At 40.7% G+C, this 19,594-nt stretch overlaps 1 protein-coding gene across 9 annotated transcripts in view; it reads right to left on the reverse strand.

Moving 5' to 3' along the window:
• rbfox1 (RNA binding fox-1 homolog 1) overlaps positions 1-19,594 on the reverse strand; it is a 343,897-nt gene that overhangs the window by 100,855 nt on the left and 223,448 nt on the right. The window contains exon 1 of one of the 9 annotated variants that reach the window (XM_061701034.1): positions 7,175-7,256. The exons of the other annotated variants lie outside the window; for them this stretch is intronic. The gene's annotated coding sequence lies outside the window, so the exon portion shown is untranslated. Of the gene's footprint in view, positions 1-7,174; positions 7,257-19,594 lie in introns of those variants that run through there. 9 annotated transcript variants of the gene reach the window in all.

Consider the following 19,594-nt stretch of genomic DNA (forward strand, 5'->3'; position numbering starts at 1 on the left):
GGCTCAGAAAATGGATGGATGGATGGATGTTTTTTCAATTTTAGTTTTAGTTATTTCTTTCGTTTTCGTTTACTTTAATAACCTTGGCGTGCACACTCACACGCACACACACACGCATCGGCAGGTTCACCCTGAGAGCCACTCAAATCAAATGACCAAAAATAATGTGCAGAAAACTGATGAGGTAGGCAAGACTATACACACACACACACACACACACCTACACACACACCTACACACAGATAAGTATTAATTGGGATTGTGGTTGATCTACACACACTTCTTCCACACTATTACTCAGTACACACTCATGGAATCAAGGAAAAAGTGATTAAAAATGTCTTTCTGTATTGTGTGTCAACTATATTTGTGTTATTAACAAAAAAAAATTGGAAATGTGAAAGAACAATATTACTTGATGTTAAGTGCTTAAATATTTTATAACTTGATATTACAACCTCTTAATAGTTAAACAGTATTCAGCGGATTGAATTATTTTTAATAGTTTGCCCTACACTCATAAAAAGTACAAAGAAAGAGAGTGAAAAAAATAGAATGGAATAATATATTGGAGACCTCCACCAAGGAAAGGTCAAGAATCAAGGAGTACTTGGCAAGTAACAGCTGAAAACCTGTCTTTTTAGTACTTAAGCACAACGTTGCACAATGTACTAATATTTGAACCGATCATATTTTCTTTCTTACAAAAAGGTATATCCTTAGTCTTAAAAATCACTGTAGTGTAAATGAAAAGTTTTCACATACCTGTCTGGAGCAGCAATGGCTAATACACACTATAACAACAAATAAAATTATGACAGAACCTATTTCCCATTGCTTTTCTGCTTTGTCGAGTCTCTACCCCATTTGGAACAATTGTACAATTCCAATTGCCATGGAAAAGTAAATAGCTTAAGGTAATAAAACATTGTTCATATTAAAGCTAAGGTACTGCAAATAGAAAATTGAAAAAAAAGAAAAGAAAAGATTTGCTGTGTGCTTGGTTGAGCATCATTACCTTTGATGTCTCAGGAAGAGCTGTTGTATAATGTTAATAACAGTGAAACGGGGAAAAAAAAGGTGATGGCCTTGTACATTGCATGTCTGCAAGGACGTATTGATTTGGAATACCTGACAAAAAAGACTAACTCAAACATGGAAATCGAAACTGGATACTTGGTCTACAATCTGACATTGAGCAAGGCATCAAAGCGCAAACTGCTTACGATGCCACACTTTGTTTGTGAAAACCCCTCACTTTAACATCTCTCCCTCTGGCATTGCATGTGCGTGTAGGTTTAAATTGAAAAAGAGAGTGTAAAATTGAATTTCTCCTTGAGGGATATTAAATGATTCTTCTTCTAGAGAAGCCACTGAGAAAAGGACTCTGACAATTGATATTTTCTTGACCTAGAAATTCCCTTTGCCGTTTATGCGGTTTCGCATACCACGCACATAGCATGAAGGGGCAAACCCAGGTGAGAGCTATTTAAAGCATCTTCAGAATACATACCATAGAAAAAGAAAATGCAAAACGCTTAGTACGCAAATGCGCAGTGACACACTTGAAGCTGGTGCACATTAAATATTTTCAGTGCGCAGGCGCATCTGTGCACCACTTACGTGCACCCGTGTGTGTGTATATATAACTTATTTTCCTTTTGGTTTGTCCCGTGAGGTCTCCACCCGTTCCAATCTGCTTGGACCCGTTTCTTCACTTCCTGACCACACTCACCATTGCTCTGGACTACTGACCCTCTTTCTAGGCATGAAACCATACTGTTGCTTGCAAATACTCACTTCTGTCCTGGGTCTGGCCTCCACTACTCTTTACCGTAACTTCATTGTGTGGCTCATCAACTTTATTCCTCTATAGTTCCCACAGCTCTACACATCACACTTGTTCTTACAAATGGGCACCAGCACACTTTTCCTGTGTTCCTCAGGCATCTTCTCACCCGCTAGAATTCTGTTGAACAAGCTGGTCAAAAACACTCTCCTAGACACTTCCATACCGCCACAGGAATGTCATAAGGACCAACTGCCTTTCCATTTTTCATCCTCTTTGATACTTTTCTAACTTCCCGCTTACTAATCACTGCCACTTCCTCGTCCACCACACTTGCCTCATCTACTCTCCCTTCTTTCTCATTTTCTTCATTCATCAGCTCCTCAAAGTATTTTTTTCCATCTATCCAGCACCCTACTGGCACCAGTCAACACATTTCCATCTCTATCCTTAATCACCCTAACCTGCTGCACATCCTCCCCATCTCTATCCTTCTGTGTGGACAACCTGTATAGATCCTTTTCTCCTTCTTTAGTGTCCAACCTGGCATACATGTCATCATATGCCTCTTGTTTGGCCATTGCCACCTAAAGCTACTCTCAATTTAATGAAAAAGCGACGAGAAATGAAGAAAAGGGGCAGCATTATCAACAAAATTTAATATGTTGAATTGTGCAAGACGATTCGGAAAAGGATACGAGAATAATTGAGAACTTACAACGTTCGGCTCGTTCAGAAAACGCTTGAAGCTGGACATGGAATAAAAAACGTAAAACGAGCATTAATTCGCCACAAGAAAGTAATTTTTGTTTAGAAAATGGAAGTTGAAACGATATGTCACAGCTGCCAAGAAATCGTACGAGTTAAAGAATTTTATACAAACCTATACAGTGACCCTCACCGAATGATTACTGGAAAGCTAGAAGCAGACCCAGTCCCATGTATCCTGAACGAAGAGGTTGAAAATGCTATTAGTTCACTTAAGGCCGGAAAAGCTTGTGGTCTGGATGAAAATTCTGTTGAAATGCTTAAAGCAGGAGGGAACGAACTTAAAAAGATCCTTGTAAAACTATTTAAACGCTGCTTGGACTTGCAACAAGTACCGGTGACATGGAAAGACGCAGAAATAATTTTGCTACATAAAACAGGCAATAAAATGGACCTCAGAAATTATTGCCCAATAAGCCTGCTCTCAATGATTTATAAAATCTTTGCAAAGATATTGGACAAATGAATTGGAATCAAACTCAGTGAAACACAGCCGATAGAACAAGCGGGTTTTTGTAGCGGTTTTAATACTATGGACCACATACAGACAGTTCAACAAATAATCGAATGATACAACGACTACGAAATGCCTCTGTGTGTAGCCTCCATCGAGTATGAAAAAGCGTTTGACTCAGTCACCACCACTTCGATACTGCAGGCGCTAGTAACTCAAGGGATAGAGCCGACCTATATCAACATTCTACAGTCAATATACAACGATTCTTCAGGTTCAATATGAATTGATGATGAAAGAGTGCGAACAAGTATAGGAAAAGGGGTCAGTCAAGGTGACACAGTGTCTCTGAAGCTATTTACAGCTTGGCTTGAAGAAGTATTTAAAAAGCTCAATTGGGAAAAAGAAGGACTAAAAATTAATGGCGCTTATTTGAGCCATCTTCGTTTTGTAGACAACATAATTTTATTCTCTTACAATGGTGAATAACTACAGCGTCGTATTCAGGAAATAGAGTTAAAAAGCTGTCGCTCAGGTCTGAAAATGAACCAAAACAAAATGAAGGTCATGTTCAATCGTTACTGTCCACAAAAAGATGTCAAAATGGAGGACTACGTCCTAGACGCCATCAACAACTACATCTATTTCGGCCAACTTGTAACAATGGATGTAAGCATTGAAGTTAAACGCAGAATAAAGCTTGCCTGGCAGGCTTATGGAAGGCTTAGTGTTATATTCAAGAACAATCTTCCCATTTGCTTGAAAATAAAACTTTTTGATCAATGTATTTTACCAGTCCACCCTTATGGCCTTGAAACTTGGACTGCGAATGCCAAAGTTATACAAAGACTATGTGTAACCCAGAGGAACATGAAACGCCAAATGTTGAAAATAAGCATTCGCGACAAGAAAAGATGCAGTTGGATAAGACAGCAGATGCGAGTTACCGACATCATTCCAAAAACAAAAAGCCATAAATGGAAATGGGCTGGCCACGTTGCCTGAAGAGCTGACAAAAGGTGGACCACAGAAACTATCAATTGGATACCACTGGACACAAAGCGACCACGGCGAAGACCTAAAAGTAGATGGATAGATGAAATCATTAAACACACCGGAATACACTGGCAACAAATTGCAAAATGTCGTAGTAGTTGGAAACGTGAAGAAGAGGCCTTCATCCTGCAGTGGATAGATAATGGCTGATGATGATGATGATGACACACATAGGTGTGTGTGTGTGTGTGTGCATTATTATTACAATGAGCAAAAAACTATAGCCAAGCAGCTGTTGTATTTTCACAAAAAAAAAGTAGTAGTCATTGTATTAAGAATTGTGCTGTGCCTGATCCAATCAACGTGACATGAAGTCCTACACTCTTGACATGGGTTCATCATGCTGTAAATGAATGTGTGTACGCGCTTGCTTGTGTGTGTGTGTGTGTGTGTGTGTGTGTGTGTGGTAATGTTCGTCTTGACTCTGGCTACATTATCCTTTAGTGAATCTGTCACTTCCCATTTTGTCTGACACAGTGTTAAAGTGGGCCCATATACACACCAACACATACAGACACAAATTTAGGATTCTATTTTTTTTATCATTTACATAATGTATTCCATAGATTGTCCTTATCCTGTCTTTCACAACTGCACTGATTCAACTGTAACACTGAACCATAATCATTACCATGAATCTAATTTGAATATATTAAACCATAACATACACAGCATCTTTGCACTCTTAAAACACACTACAAGCTAACAAATTTGAAATAAACCAAGGACAGGGACCTCAAAATTGAAACTAGCCACTTTAGAAGTACAGTTGAGTTCATATTTCCAGGAAGAAAATGCACAGGTGAAATATTCAATATAGGCTAATTACTGAAATTCAAATTATTACAATACATGCTTTTATTCACTCAATGCACATTGCTACAAGATACTACATGCGGGGCACAGTAAGTTACATTTGATCAATCATGGTACAGTACCTGGAGGTTAAAGATGGGAAAAATAATCTATTAATTGATGAATCAATCATAAGAATTCTGCTGATTATGTGCAATGTTTTATCCATCCATCCATCCATGTATTTTCTACACCGCTTATCCTCACTAGGGTCGCGGGTATGCTGGAGCCTATCCCAGCTAACTGCAGGCAGGATGCGGGGTATACCCTGAACTGGTTGCCAGCCAATCACAGGGAACATATAAACATACAACCATATGCATTCACAGTCATACCTATGGACAATGTAGCGTCTTCAATTAACCTACCGTGCATGTTTTTGGGATGAAACCGGAATACCTGGAGAAAACCCAAGCAGGCACGGCGAGAACATGCAAACTCCACACAGGCGAGGCCGAATTTGAACCGTGAGGCGGATGTGCTAACCAGTCCGTCACCGTGCCGCCTCAATATGATTCGTGTGAAGAAACTTTGTGGAGCGACAGTTTCAGGTGTTGACGTGTTATTTTTTTTGGTTTCAAAGCGTTTGATGTTTAATTGTTCATAAAAACAATGAGCAATGTTCTTCTTGAAACAAAGTTATCTACTTAGAACTTTTTTTTGCTCTTTATTTTATGCTACATAACTAAACATTTTTACAAACGACAGTTAAGTAATTTCATCCATCCATCCATCCATTTTCTACCGCTTATCCGAGGTTGGGTCGCCGGGGCAGTAGCTTTAGCAGGGACGCCCGGACTTCCCTCTTCCAAGCCACTTCAATCCAGCTCTTCCGGGGGGATCCCGAGGCGTTCCCAGGCCAGCCGAAAGACCTAGTCTCTCTAGCGTGTCCTGGGTCTGCCCGGTTAAGTAATTTATTCAAGATTATGCTGGGACCCAGAGCCTACCTCTTATACTGGAAGCCAGTTTCTGTTTTTATTTTTCATGGTCCAAATTAACTGGATGGCACATTGTTGCCTCACCACAAGAATAAATAAATGAGCAGGCAATCTGGAGCTTTTATTTGCTGAATTAGCATGGTTTCCCTCTGGGTGTTTCAGCTTCCAAAATCATGTATGTTAGGTTAATTGAAGACTGTAAATTGCTGAGTGTGAATGCTTGTCAGTCTCTGTGTCAGCTCTGTGATCGACTGGAGAGCTGTCTGCCTTTCACCCTAAGTCAGCTGGGATAGCCTCCCGCCCCTCTGTGACCATGCGCAGGACAAACGGTATAGATGATGGATGGATGGGTTACAATTCTCGAAAGTCAAGCTGTCTTTTATGTCCAATACGTGATGCTGATTGGCTCTCGGTGCTAGTGTCGATCAGGTGCCTTTTCCTGCTAGTTCTGAACAGCCAACGTAAAAGAAAATCACAGTTCAATACATTCCATAACATGGAGTTCTACAAACCCTCAACACTGCCACTCTCTCTCAGTGTATTTGATGAAACAATTAGTTTTTTTTTTTATTATAATTAATACAACTTGTCTAAGAAAACATAAAATGTCACCCTAAAAGTTAAATAAAAATAAAAGACGCAATAAAAGGTATCTAATAGTGAATTTCAGGAAATTTGTATTTTTGCTTTCTGGATGGAATTGTATTTCTTTTTTGCCCTTATCACAGCCCTTGTATATTAGCTTTAGATTAAATAAAACATGTTACAGGATTTTCATAACACAAAAGCTCTGGGTCGTATTTTAATCCAAAACTGGGATTTTGGAATATATTTACTCTTCAAGCAGTGCCAAAGCCATTGCTCCATTACACTGGGTTAACACCCACAAAAAATATATATATATTTTTTTTTTGTATAGCGGAATCTGAAAATTACATCAATTTCTTTTGTTCAGGTTAGGTTTTTATGCCAAGCTGTTAACAGTTTATCATTAAAATGTTACAAATTTTGCATACTGTAAATTGAACAGTAAACTGATAAAAGTAAGTACCTGTAAATTGAATGTTATGTCATCATTGTTGAAAATTCAGAGCATGAATTGCTGTTATTTGAACCTCTAAAGCAAAAAGAACTGTACATGTAAACAAAAACATGAGGCCATTGTTCAAAACATTGACCTGAGTGAGCAAAACCAAAGCGCTATTTGGATTTAGCACGTCAAAATTGTCCTAAATCAGCTAAAAAAAACTTTTAGACAATATATTTGTTGTGTTATCAGTGATATAGAGTCACATATGAAGGAACTATATATACCTTGGCAAAATGCTCCCCTTCATTTAAACTAGCTAATTGTGATGTTCAGTGAGATTGGACAACCAAATAAATTAACTAGGAATGATGATGAGGTCTTACCTTTTTATAAGGTCAATCATGTCCAGCAGGAAGAGAAACAAATTATAAGTTACTAGTTTATACAGAAAGGTACAACAGTAGGAAACCAAATGATACCAAATCTTGTATTAAAATCCTAGTACAAATGGCAACATACTGAGGCTATAAATCTTGAAAATAAAACTTGGTAATCATTGGATAATTGTTAAAACACCCAGTTACCAGAATCATTACTGTAAAAGGTGGTTGCATCTACAATATGCGAAAAGAAACAGTGGGTAAACATAAGAACATATCACAATTTATGTGTTTATGTGTCTCACCCATGCACACACTAGATGTGATGTGCATTCATGATAGCCTGTCACAATTGTAAAAAAAAAGAAAAAGAAGAAATGAGCAAAAAGAATCAAAACACTGGACAAACAATGTTAGAATATACAGTATATATATTAGAGGTGGAACAATTGGCAAAATCCAGAGTTTGGTTCGTATCTCGGTTTTGTGTTTTGTGGTGACGGTGTTCGGTTCGGTATACATTGCCGCTTAAGAAAATTAATTGTCTTGTATTTTTTGCATTATTATGATTTTAATTATTTTTATCAATCAGAAATATATATTTATTTATCTATCTATCTATGCCAGCCACTGGATGGCAAAAGGTACATGACCAGAAAATCGGAGATCACTCGAAGCCTTCACTGTACCAGCATTCAATCAGGCACAAGCAGTTTAATTTAGATATTCTGTGTGGGATTGCTATGGTTTGCTGTGATGTTTTAAACCAGCATTATGAAGTAATTCCCACCTCATTTTATCTTGGCATTTCAGCTCAGCAAGAGCAAAATATTTTTTTATGACATGAAATAAAATGAAGAAAATGTTTAATGTTTTTATTTCTGCCTTCCTCTGACAAGAAAAAAAAAAAAGAAGTAACCAGATTAACGTCATCTGAAACGTCATTACTTCGATACCGTCCAAACAATCAACATCACTGGATCTAATGGAAGCTGAACTGGCTCAATAAAAATTTAAATATCAGATTCAAAAATTGATCACATTCTTTCTCAGGAAATAAATAACTGGATTCAACTGTTTTAATGTGATTACAGTATACAGTAACTACACAGTTTCATTTGAATTCACGTCACCACCGGCTCTCTTACATTTACATAAATCCCATTAAGGCAATATTTTGTTTGAGGCCTCAGAAAATATGAAAAAAGGTAAACTGCATTCAACTATTCAGAACTGAAGGAATGCCATGTGATACAGGAAGGACTCCACACACAATCGTCATCGTGTTCTTTTCTTCTATATAGGACTGTAAAAGAAAACCTATTCAAGCTATTTCAAGCATAAGAGGCAAACAAGTGGGTTTAAATGTATTATAATGTTATGACACACGTGGTGCAGTGTGCATTTCCATTTGTAGTATTCTTTCATTTTTGATTCTGTTTGTGTGCATCTTCTAAGTGTGTTAACTGCTATCAAGAATTATACTTTGCATTGCACTATGCTGTTGAGAGACGGCTTCTTTTTACATGCAAGCAACTGGGCAAAATGGCGGAACTTAATGAATAATAACAGGACATGGCAAAGAAGCAGAAATTCCGCTTCAGGAAAATGATGTGTGTAGGTGGGGGCATGCGTGTGCTACTCCTTTGCAAAAGTGCTTGCATCGGCAGGTTCACCCTGAGAGCCTCTCAAATCAAATGACCAAGAATAATGTGCAGAAAACTGCTGAGGTAGGCAAGACTATACACACACACACACACACACGCACACAAGCAAACACACACATATTTGTAGTTGTTTTTCCTTTTTTTTCTTTTCTTGTCTTTCCTTAATCCTTTCCTACATTTGCTTTCATCCTTTCTTTTTCCTAACATTCATCTCTGTCTTTCCCGTGTTACTGGTTACATTATAATCCACATCTTTTTGTAAGAGACTATCTGGCTCAACTATTTAAATATACAATATGTACAATATCAAAATTGGTGGCATCTTTTAAATCACTTCTTAAAACGGACTTTTACAAACTGGCTTTTATATGGTGGTATCTTCTCGTGCGTATTGATTTTACTTACAACCCCAATTCCAATAAAGTTGGGACGTTGTGTTAAACATAAATAAAAACAGAATACAATGATTTGCAAATTATGTCGTCGTGCCCTCCGGGCGAAAGAGGAAAAGAACCATCCCGACTGTTATGGACGCAAAGTTCAAAAGCCAGCATCTGTGATGGTATGGGGCTGTGTTAGTGCCAATGGCATGGGTAACTTGCACATCTGTGAAGGCACCATTCATGCTGAAAGGTACATACAGGATTTGGAGAAGCTGTACATCACGCAAGAATGGGAAAGAATTCCGCCGACAAAGCTTCAACAATTAGTGTCCTCAGTTCCTAAACGTTTATTGAATGTTGTTAAAAGAAAAGGTGATGTAACACAGTGGTAAACATGACCCTGTCCCAGCTTTTTTGGAACATGTTGCAGCCATAAAATTCGAGGTGAATGATTATTTGCTCAAAACCATAAAGTATGGTTAAATTATGGCATAAAAATAAATATTTAATGTTCAGTTTGAACATTAAATATCTTGTGTTTGTAGTGTATTCAATTAAATATAGTTTGAACATGATTTGCAAATCATTGTATTCTGTTTTTGTTTATGTTTAACACAACGTCCCAACTTCATTGGAATTGGGGTTGTATGTTATTTTTATTATTATTATTATTTCGGACATTCAACAACAACAAGCCGTGGTTCACTGCTAAACTTAAGCAGCTTCGCCAAGCTAAGGAAGATGCATATCAGAGCGGGGACAGGGCCCTGTATAATCGAGCTAGAAACCAGCTTACTAAAGAAATTAACATTGCAAAGAGGATCTATGCAGCAAAGTTGGAAAAACAGTTTAGCGCGAACGACTCGAAATCAGTCTGGCGTGCATTCCAATCGCTGACTAATTACAAGCGACGATCCCCCCAAGCTGAGAACAATAGCACACTAGCCAACGACTTGAATACCTTCTATTGCAGATTTGAAAAGGACAGTTTCACTCCACACACCCACCCGGCCGCACCCGCGACCACAACCACACCTCTGACTTCTGCGTTAACCATCCATGAACAGGATGTGAGACGCATCTTCAAACAACAGAAGATTAACAAAGCAACAGGACCGGACCATGTGTCCCCATCCTGCCTCAAAGTCTGCGCGGACCAGCTCGCTCCAGTCTTCACTCAGATCTTTAACAGATCTTTGGAAATGTGCGAAGTTCCATCCTGCTTCAAACGCTCCACCATCATTCCAGTCCCCAAGAAACCTGCAATCTCTAGTCTGAATGACTACAGGCCTGTCGCTTTGACATCTGTGGTCATGAAGTCCTTTGAACGTCTCGTGCTGGACCACCTCAAGAGTGTCACAGGTCCCCTGCTGGACCCCCTGCAGTTTGCCTACCAAGCGAACAGGTCTGCGGATGATGCAGTCAACATGGGACTGCACTTCATCCTAGAACACCTCGACAGTGCAGGGACCTACGCGAGGATCCTGTTCGTGGACTTCAGCTCAGCGTTCAACACCATCATCCCTGAACTCCTTTCAACCAAGCTTCTCCAGCTCAGCGTCTCACCTGCCATCTGCCAGTGGATTTACAGCTTTCTGACGGGCAGGACACAGCAGGTCAGGCTGGGGGAGGCCACCTCATCCACACGCAGCATCAGCACTGGGGCGCCCCAAGGTTGTGTCCTCTCTCCGCTGCTCTTCTCTCTCTACACGAACGACTGCACCTCAGCGAACCCGACTGTCAAGCTCCTGAAGTTTGCAGATGACACCACTGTCATCGGCCTCATCAAGGACGGTGACGAGTCTGCATATCGACAGGAAGCGGAGCGGCTGGAGCTGTGGTGCGGGCGACACAACCTGGAGCTGAACACGCTCAAGACGGTAGAGATGATCGTGGACTTCAGGAGGCATCCTTCGCCACAGCTGCCCCTCACGTTGTCCAGCTGCCTTGTGTCAACCGTCGAGACCTTCAAGTTCCTGGGAATTACAATCTCTCAGGACCTGAAGTGGGCGAACAACATCAACTCCGTCCTCAAAAAGGCCCAGCAGAGGATGTACTTCCTGCGGCTTCTGAGAAAGTACGGCCTGCCACCGGAGCTGCTGAGACAGTTCTACACAGCGGTCATCGAATCGGTCCTGTGTTCTTCCATCACAGTCTGGTTTGGTGCTGCTACAAAAAAGGACAAACTCCGACTGCAACGGACAATCAAAACTGCTGAAAGGATTGTCGGTACCCCCCTACCCACCATTGAGGACTTGCACGCTGCCAGAACTAAGACTAGGGCGTGCAAAATCCTCTCGGACCGTCTGCACCCCGGTCACCAGCTCTTCCAGCTCCTTCCCTCAGGTAGGCGCTACCGATCAACGCAAACTAGAACTAGTAGACATTCCAACAGCTTCTTCCCTCTTGCGATCAACTTCTTAAACACCTAACCTATAATTCCATTACAACAAGCTGGCAATTTTTTGACTTGAGTTCGTTGTCACATTTCTGTGGAGCCAATTATGTATTACTTGTGCACTCACTGTAGTTGTCTCGCCATGCTGCACTATTTGCATATACTGGCCACTCATGCCAGAGTAGCATCTGCTCCATTTGCACACTGATTGAGGAGTATCTGTAACATTTGCACAACCGACATTGTCCCAGATGATCGCACTACTCGTCACTTTAAACCGCATACACTCCTTGAAGTCTCAGCGCCCTTTGCACAATGGTCATTGCACCGGACTATTGCAATATTAGTCGTTCGAACTGCTCTAAGTGCTAGAGGACTCTGCATCTTTTTGCACAATTGTTTTTTGTCAATGTCTTTATGTCCCCAAAGTGTTCTGAAAATTGACTGTTTGTTGTACTAGAGCGGCTCCAACTACCGGAGACAAATTCCTTGTGTGTTTTGGACATACTTGGCAAATAAAGATGATTCTGATTCTGATTCTGATAGTAGTAGTATTTTTACTTGGACCTCATCTTATAGTTTGGATTTTGTGTATTTTAAATCCTATTTAGTATTTTCCTAACTATTTTTATCCTTCCACATGAACCCTCTTGGAATCAGTTGGGTTTGTTGGGTTCTGGCATTGCGTGGTGCTTCTCTATCATTCTTGTTGTTGTCGTCATTGTTTTTATTTTTATATGATGATGATGCTAGTATCCTACTGTGTTGTTATGTGTTGTTGTTCTGTTCGCTCTGTCAAAGCAATTTGTAAATGTATTTTTAAAGGTGCTATATAAATAAAGTTATTATTATTATTATTATTGTACTGTGTATACGTCCACCAAAGACTCTGAGTGTGGATGTGTGTGCATGTGTATGCGCTTGTGTGTGTGTGTGCGCACTGGTCCTGGGCCAGTGACTCGCACAGCGCAGCATTGTGGATGCTGTATAACAAATAGGACCTGTCAACCCAAGCGGGGGAGAGCGAGAGACAGCACAGATGATTGATTGCTACAGTGTGTGTCTCCACACACACACACACACACACACACGCACACACACACACAAACAGTAAGCAGAGGTGCTGATGTCAACACTTTGTCCCTCAAAACTAAGAAGTGGAAACATCTCCCCATGAGTAATTTTTCAGCATTCTTTAACATGGGGTGCAGGATGGCATTCGATTCAAGAGAGAAATTCAAATGTTTGGAAACCACAAACACACATCTGAATCCTATAGAAATAAGAAATGAAAGAAAAGTTCGACTCTCTTTCTTGGGTGTATTTTTCTTCTATTTGACTCAAAACAGATACTGTAATTGCACTGTCACAGACTCACTCATTTACTGCAGTTTGGTACAAAAGCACAGCAACAGACAACAATATAAATAGTGCTGAGAAACGACAAGTTGATTGAAAAAGTGAATCTCGACACAATAATCTAGTTTACTTACTGTATATGGGTCATTTTCATATAATCTGATCAATATTGGTAATGACACCGAATTTCCTTTTGAAAATCAGTTCATTTTACTGATACGAGTCTTTGAATTATTGGCAGTTATTATACATACATCAAAAGGTCATCACTGTTTCTAGTGGGGGTGGGGGGGGGGGGGGGGGGTGTCTTAACCATTAAGTTTATTGTTTTGCAACATGTTTTCTGAATATGCTAATTCTATTTCTGAATTTAAAGGTTCAGGCTGGGGAGGACACTCGGCCGGGTGTCCCGGCACTCCGGCCTGCTTTCTGGCCCGCCATGCTTCTCTCCCGCAGATTTTTAATGCACTATATACATTCGCATATCCTTTGGGGAGCTGGTCGGTCAGGGTGGGGGTGACGGTGGCGGGTCATTATTGCCTTGCGACCGTCTCGCCTCACCCCCACCAGTATCTCCAATTTTAATGCACTACACCCTGTCAGTCACGGTACAGGGATAATGGTTGCTATTCGGGGACATGGTAACCATAGTAATAGGGTGGGTGGTGGGTTTTCACATCTCTCATGGGTGGACTCCTGGGGCGTGGGGTTGGTGTTTGTGGTGCTGTGGGGTGGCGTTTATGTGGGTTCTTCATTGTGGTGTGGGGTTGCTGCAGTGGGGTTTTAGCTCGGTGTTGAGCTCTTGTTTTTTTTTCCTGTCGTCGGCACTTGCGTTGGTTTAGTGACTGGAGTGGGCGCTGAGGACTATCGGTGCAGCCGGCCGTTTGCCTTCTTGGCTGTCTCGGTGTTGGCATGGACGTGTTTTGTGGTTTCGCTCGCCCGGTTGACTGGGAGTTGGCTTTGCTGGGTCCCCGTGCGGTGTGGCCTGGGGCGCATCGGGCCCTGTACGTAGCTTCCTTTGCGCGGTATGGTCTTGTTCCGGGTGTTGCACTGAGGTGGCCGGTCATTGATTTTGGCGGGGATGCGTCGCACTTCTGTTCGCCGCCGTTGGGCGCAGGCGCGTCTTCACGTGCGTTCTTCTTCATTGGTTTTCGCCACTTCTTCGTTGGTTTTTGCTGCTTCTTCTTCGGGGTGGGCGGACTGTGGACATCGGGGCTGGGGGCCAGGGTTTTTGGTCTCAGCAACTCCGTACACCAGTTGACTAACACGAATGTGATATAGTGTTCATTCATTAATACTGTAAGTTTGATAGAAACACTTGTGCTGGGATCCCTAATAACAACACAGGTTATATTGACATATCAACTCACAGCCTCTTAGAGGTGTTTAGTCATTCCACCGCACCACTCGACAGTAGCACTGCCATTCTCATTTTCCCACATCCTGTCCTGCCCTTTTCTGTCCTCTCTTGTCTGGTTCTCTTGGTTAGTTATTGCATGTCCTCACCGGGTGTCCCCTCCTCTACAAATAACTGTGTTTGTAACTTGTGTTCAAATATCTAGACTGTCTCACTATTGTTCTGTTGTGGTTTTCACCCCTCGTCCCCTTGTCCACTCTGTCCCTCTGTCTGTCCTCTAAAACCCTTTTCTGTCCAGCTGCATTTTCAATAAACATCAGAATAATAATAATTAAAAAAAAAAAGCAGAGGGAGTATTTCAAAGTCCCCCGTTGCACAGCAAAACTGATCCAGCACAAAGGCATACAGATCCTCCATTCTGCAAGGCCATGCAACTGAACAGGACAGGTTTAAATAAATAAATAAATAAATATATAAATATATAACACTAACATTTTTACCCATAGAAAAATTGCTAAATTAGGTCTTTGTTTTACGTGTCTTTACTAGTTATTGATCAAACTACACTGTATGAAAATGACCTTCATGAATATCCATCCATCCATTTTGTATATAGCGTCTTCCTTAGTTTGTTGGTTGAGCTGGAGCTTCATCTCATCTGACTTTGGGGAAGCAGTAGGCTACACACTGGTCTGGTTGCCAGTCAATCACAGGTATATGAATAGAAGAATTAAAAAATGAACTGACTCGATAATCAATTAATAATCAATTGATAATAATCAGTTAATTCCCGAATTTGCTCCAGATTTATTAACGTAATAATACACTTTTGCCCATGGCAAAAATGTAAATCCAAATAGTGTGTGTGTGTGTGTGTGTGTGTGTGTGTGTGTGTGTGCTTGAGTGTGTGTGTGTGTGTGTTTGTGTGAGCCAGTGTGGGAGCATGAATGTATGGACCGGGAGGGCCTGGCTTTGTACACTGCAATTAATCAGACTGCAGAGTAAATGAGCAAACACATTCATACACAACATTGACAGCCACACACAAAGACACACATTCAGTAGATGGGAGAAATCAATCAGTGACAGAGATAGTCCAAGTCCGTCAGTCTTCCTCTCTTTGTGTGTTTGTTTATCTCTCTATGTCTCTCACTCTGTGCTCACTGTGATAAGTGGGTTAAGCTCCTTTGGGTTAATTAGACTGTTTCAAATGTGACTAATTTGCTAGACGCTGGCCCCACAATATGCTAAATGACCTGCATGTGTGTGCGCCAGCTTGCAGGTTGCCCTTTTCTTCGTCATAGGCACTTGTACGTATATCTGTGCCAGTTACAGTTAACAATATGGAGTATAAAGTGCGAATTGTTTTGCTTTTGCCGTTAACAACTTAACAGCAGTGGAGTGGTTAGCTTTGTTGCATCAGCGCAAGATGTTCCGGCTTCCTTCCACAGTCTAAACACATGCACTTGATGTTAGGTTAGTTGTAGACTCAAAATTGCCCATAGGAGTCTCTTTGTATCACCCTTATGATTGACTGTTGATCGCTTTGGTGTACACTGCATCACACAGAAAGTAAATGTATACATTGTACTTATTATATAGCAATTTTGGTTAGAAAAATAAGAATGTCATCCAGTGAAAGATAGATATTCATCTAGCATACACTGCTTGTTTGATTACAATGTCACATATATGTAAATGTTCAGCTGACAGGTGACACATTTCAGTCTGATATAATTATAAAATGCAAACTTCAATTTACCAAATGCATTATCATGTCACAGACACAGCTGTTGGATAAATAATTTGTGTGAATCAACCCTCTTCTGCACGACAGAAAGTAAACGGAAAAGAGAACTTGAAGAATGCAGAACTTCATTAAATTGCATGTGACGTCTTTATTAGATCAAGTGTTTTGGGAAAAAGGAGCCTAAAATGTTAAGGCCAAATTAAAAACTTGTTCAAATAAGAAGAAGATGAACAAAAAAGATTTAATCAGGAATAAATTACATGAAATGACTATGTGGGAGCATCAGGACTATAACATTATCATTTTATTGTGTCAGCAGATTTGTCAGATAATAGGTGCGTGTTTGTATGCGAGAACGGAGGGCGGAAAGAGAGAGGATGGAAAGAAAATAACCCAAGTTTGGTGACCCAGGAGTCGTTAACCACATTTCCACTTGTAATATGAAAAGGTCAAAGTACAGTCGGCTTCCTTAGTAGTACATACGGTAGAGGTTTTTACCAATGAAATGACAGTATACATACATTGTAGCCCGATACATTCGTTTTGTGTGTTCCAGTCTGACTATTACTATATCTATAGGATTTCTCTATTTATTGTGACTTGACTCGGGTCTATGTTATATGAATCTGTAAATTTTTTGGGGGGTTTTTGTCATTGGAATTTGATCAGTATTATCAGTTCATATCGGTCCACAGAAGTCATAGGCGTTTCCAGCCCATTTTGTGGGGTGCTGAAGCGCCCCTAAATTGAATCCCGGCAACCCTAAAATTTGGGATTATTTATTTATTTTATTGTATGACCGTTTTAAATAATCCGGGGGGGGGGGGGGGGGAACCTACAATACTTGGTTGAAACCTATTATGTGAACAACAAAAATAAGGATCCCCCCTTTTTTCAAAAATGATTTGTTGCACCCAATCCCTCCTACCGGTCTCCGACTGGGCTCTGAGCACACTATCTGCACAGAGCAATATGTTGCCTTTCAGTGATACACAGTAGTGGAGTCAGTACCTGTCTTAAAGCAGGATATGTGGAACATTTCTTTTTTCTACTACTTCTACCACACATTACAAACACACTACAATCATTACCATTCCTCCTTTTTGCTGCATTTAATCATAGCGAACCTTTTTTTGCTAGGCTGACTGGGACCTCAGCACCCTTAAACCTCTGATCCAAGAATGGCACAACTATACAGTACAACTCCATACAGCGAGATTATTTTTCTGTCTGTTATTTAGAAGCTAAAATATTGAAGTGTATTTATTGAACTTGGCCCACTAACTGTTTATCACACTTTGCTTTACTGCAGATCGTCAGATTTTGGCGGTTCTGGCAGAATTACAATTGACAATCACAGCGTGTTTATGACAATGATACGCAGATGATGCCGAGGAGGACCATAGACGAGAGGAAAGAGGAAGCTGGGTCACACAACAGAGATGAAGACGAGATTAAAACTCCTATGTGCTCTCATCAGAAAATGGATGAGCTAGAAAGGAATCGGAGGGGGGTGTGAGTGCATAAAGAAACATGGCTGCAGCAAGATAATCTGTGCTGCACCACCATAAACAACATATTTCAGGATGAATAAATTGAAGTGGAAAGAAAAGAGACAGTATACATGCTGTTTACAGAAAATGCCAGGACAGGCCATTTACAGAAAAGGAACTACATCGAATTGATCACTCACTATATCCGGTATGTGTCTACATTCAAATCACCATTATTAAAATAATAATAATAATAATAATCTAGAGTATCTCCCTCGCTATATATGTGTTTCTAAGAGTCTAGTCAAATAAGTGTGCCTACAGTACATTGGGTTGAGTAAGCAGCTCAACTTGCAGACTGAACTGCTGCAACACTCAAATATCTGGTTTCTGTAAACAAATAACATAACAATCAATAATACAGCCATTTCCTAAATTAGCTGCACACACTTCCAAATGTTAGTGAAACAGACAGAAATAATGTATTTTTTTAGGTTGTATTTCCACAGCTGTGTATCTGACGCAGTTCAATACATCTGGCAGTAGTGTGTGCGTGTGTCTCTCTCGCTGTGTGTGTGGATGTGTTTAGGTGACCACACACACACACTTATCCCCCACAAATACAGAAAAACCATACAGTACTACACTTTAATAAATGTAATCTCATCACTGCCACAATGGTCCAAAACATAAAAAGGGCAGCAGTAGGTTATTATTAAATTCCTAAAATAATGTAATAACCCAGAGTGTGAGCGAGAGAGGGGGAGAGAGATGAAGCGACTGAAATAATATCCCTGAACTGTAGAGCGAACGCACAAAAGGCCACAGATGGAATGTTAAACAGTTTTCAGATCGATGTCAGTGAACACAACTTAACTAAACCATTTGTTCAGCCGTGAGAGATGTCAATACACCCATGAGGGTCCTCCGTCTCTGTGATTTCCCTCCAGTTGTATAAACCCATGTGCACACACCGACACTCTCGCACTCCATACGTTCAAAGCACATTAAAATGTCTCTTCCCGATCTGTCAGAACATTTCCAATTATTCCTCTGAGTGCTCTTCCATCACCTAATGTCATGTATCGAGTGTCATGAGACACCACAAACCCAAGCGCAATCAAGGCACACCCTAGCAATAGCGTGAGTGTATGAGGGATGAGTGGGTGAATTGAAATAAAAAAAAATACTGGACTCAATTGTCGTTACGGTTCTCCTTGGAGGGGCTGTTATGACTGTAAAACCATATAAATGTTTAATTGCCTCATCATATTATTATATATGCGCAACAAATTGATGGATAACTACCATCATTTCTTGTGTATAATGCGCATATTTTCCCCCAAAAAATTGTCAAAAGTCAATAGTGCCCATTATACATAGGTATAGGGGAAAATTAAAAAAACTTCACATTTTACAAATGGATTGTCGCGAATGGAGAGGAGCTGGACCCAAGAGCAGGCGGAGGCGGATAGGTTATGATGAACAGTTTATTAGAGAAGGTAATGGAAGTGGTCCTTGAGGTGCGTTGGCGGGCAGTGGAGGAAGGGACGTGCGGCAGGCAGTGGCGAGGACAGGCGGCTGGCTTGGCGGCAGGAATTACGTAGACCGGGAGCACGGGGGAAACACTGAGGATAAGGAGCGATACAGGGGTCATAACATTTTTGTGTCATGAACACTGTCCTTAAATGAGGCAATGGAGGCCTGCAGCTCTTTACAAGTTGTCCTGAGTTCATGACCCAGGGATCCGGCGCCAGAGTATTCACACTCGTTCGTGGTACACAAGCCGACTGTCTTGGTTACTAATGCTCTTTTGTGTAAGTTAATTACCTGGCTTCCCGCACTTGTTCTCATCCTCTTATGTTCTCCTCCGCTTCCAGTGTTCCTCCCGTGTCTCCTGCTTCGTTGCTCGCTCCA

This window comes from Phycodurus eques, chromosome 16 (genome assembly GCF_024500275.1).
Source record: "Phycodurus eques isolate BA_2022a chromosome 16, UOR_Pequ_1.1, whole genome shotgun sequence".
Lineage (NCBI taxonomy): Eukaryota > Metazoa > Chordata > Actinopteri > Syngnathiformes > Syngnathidae > Phycodurus > Phycodurus eques.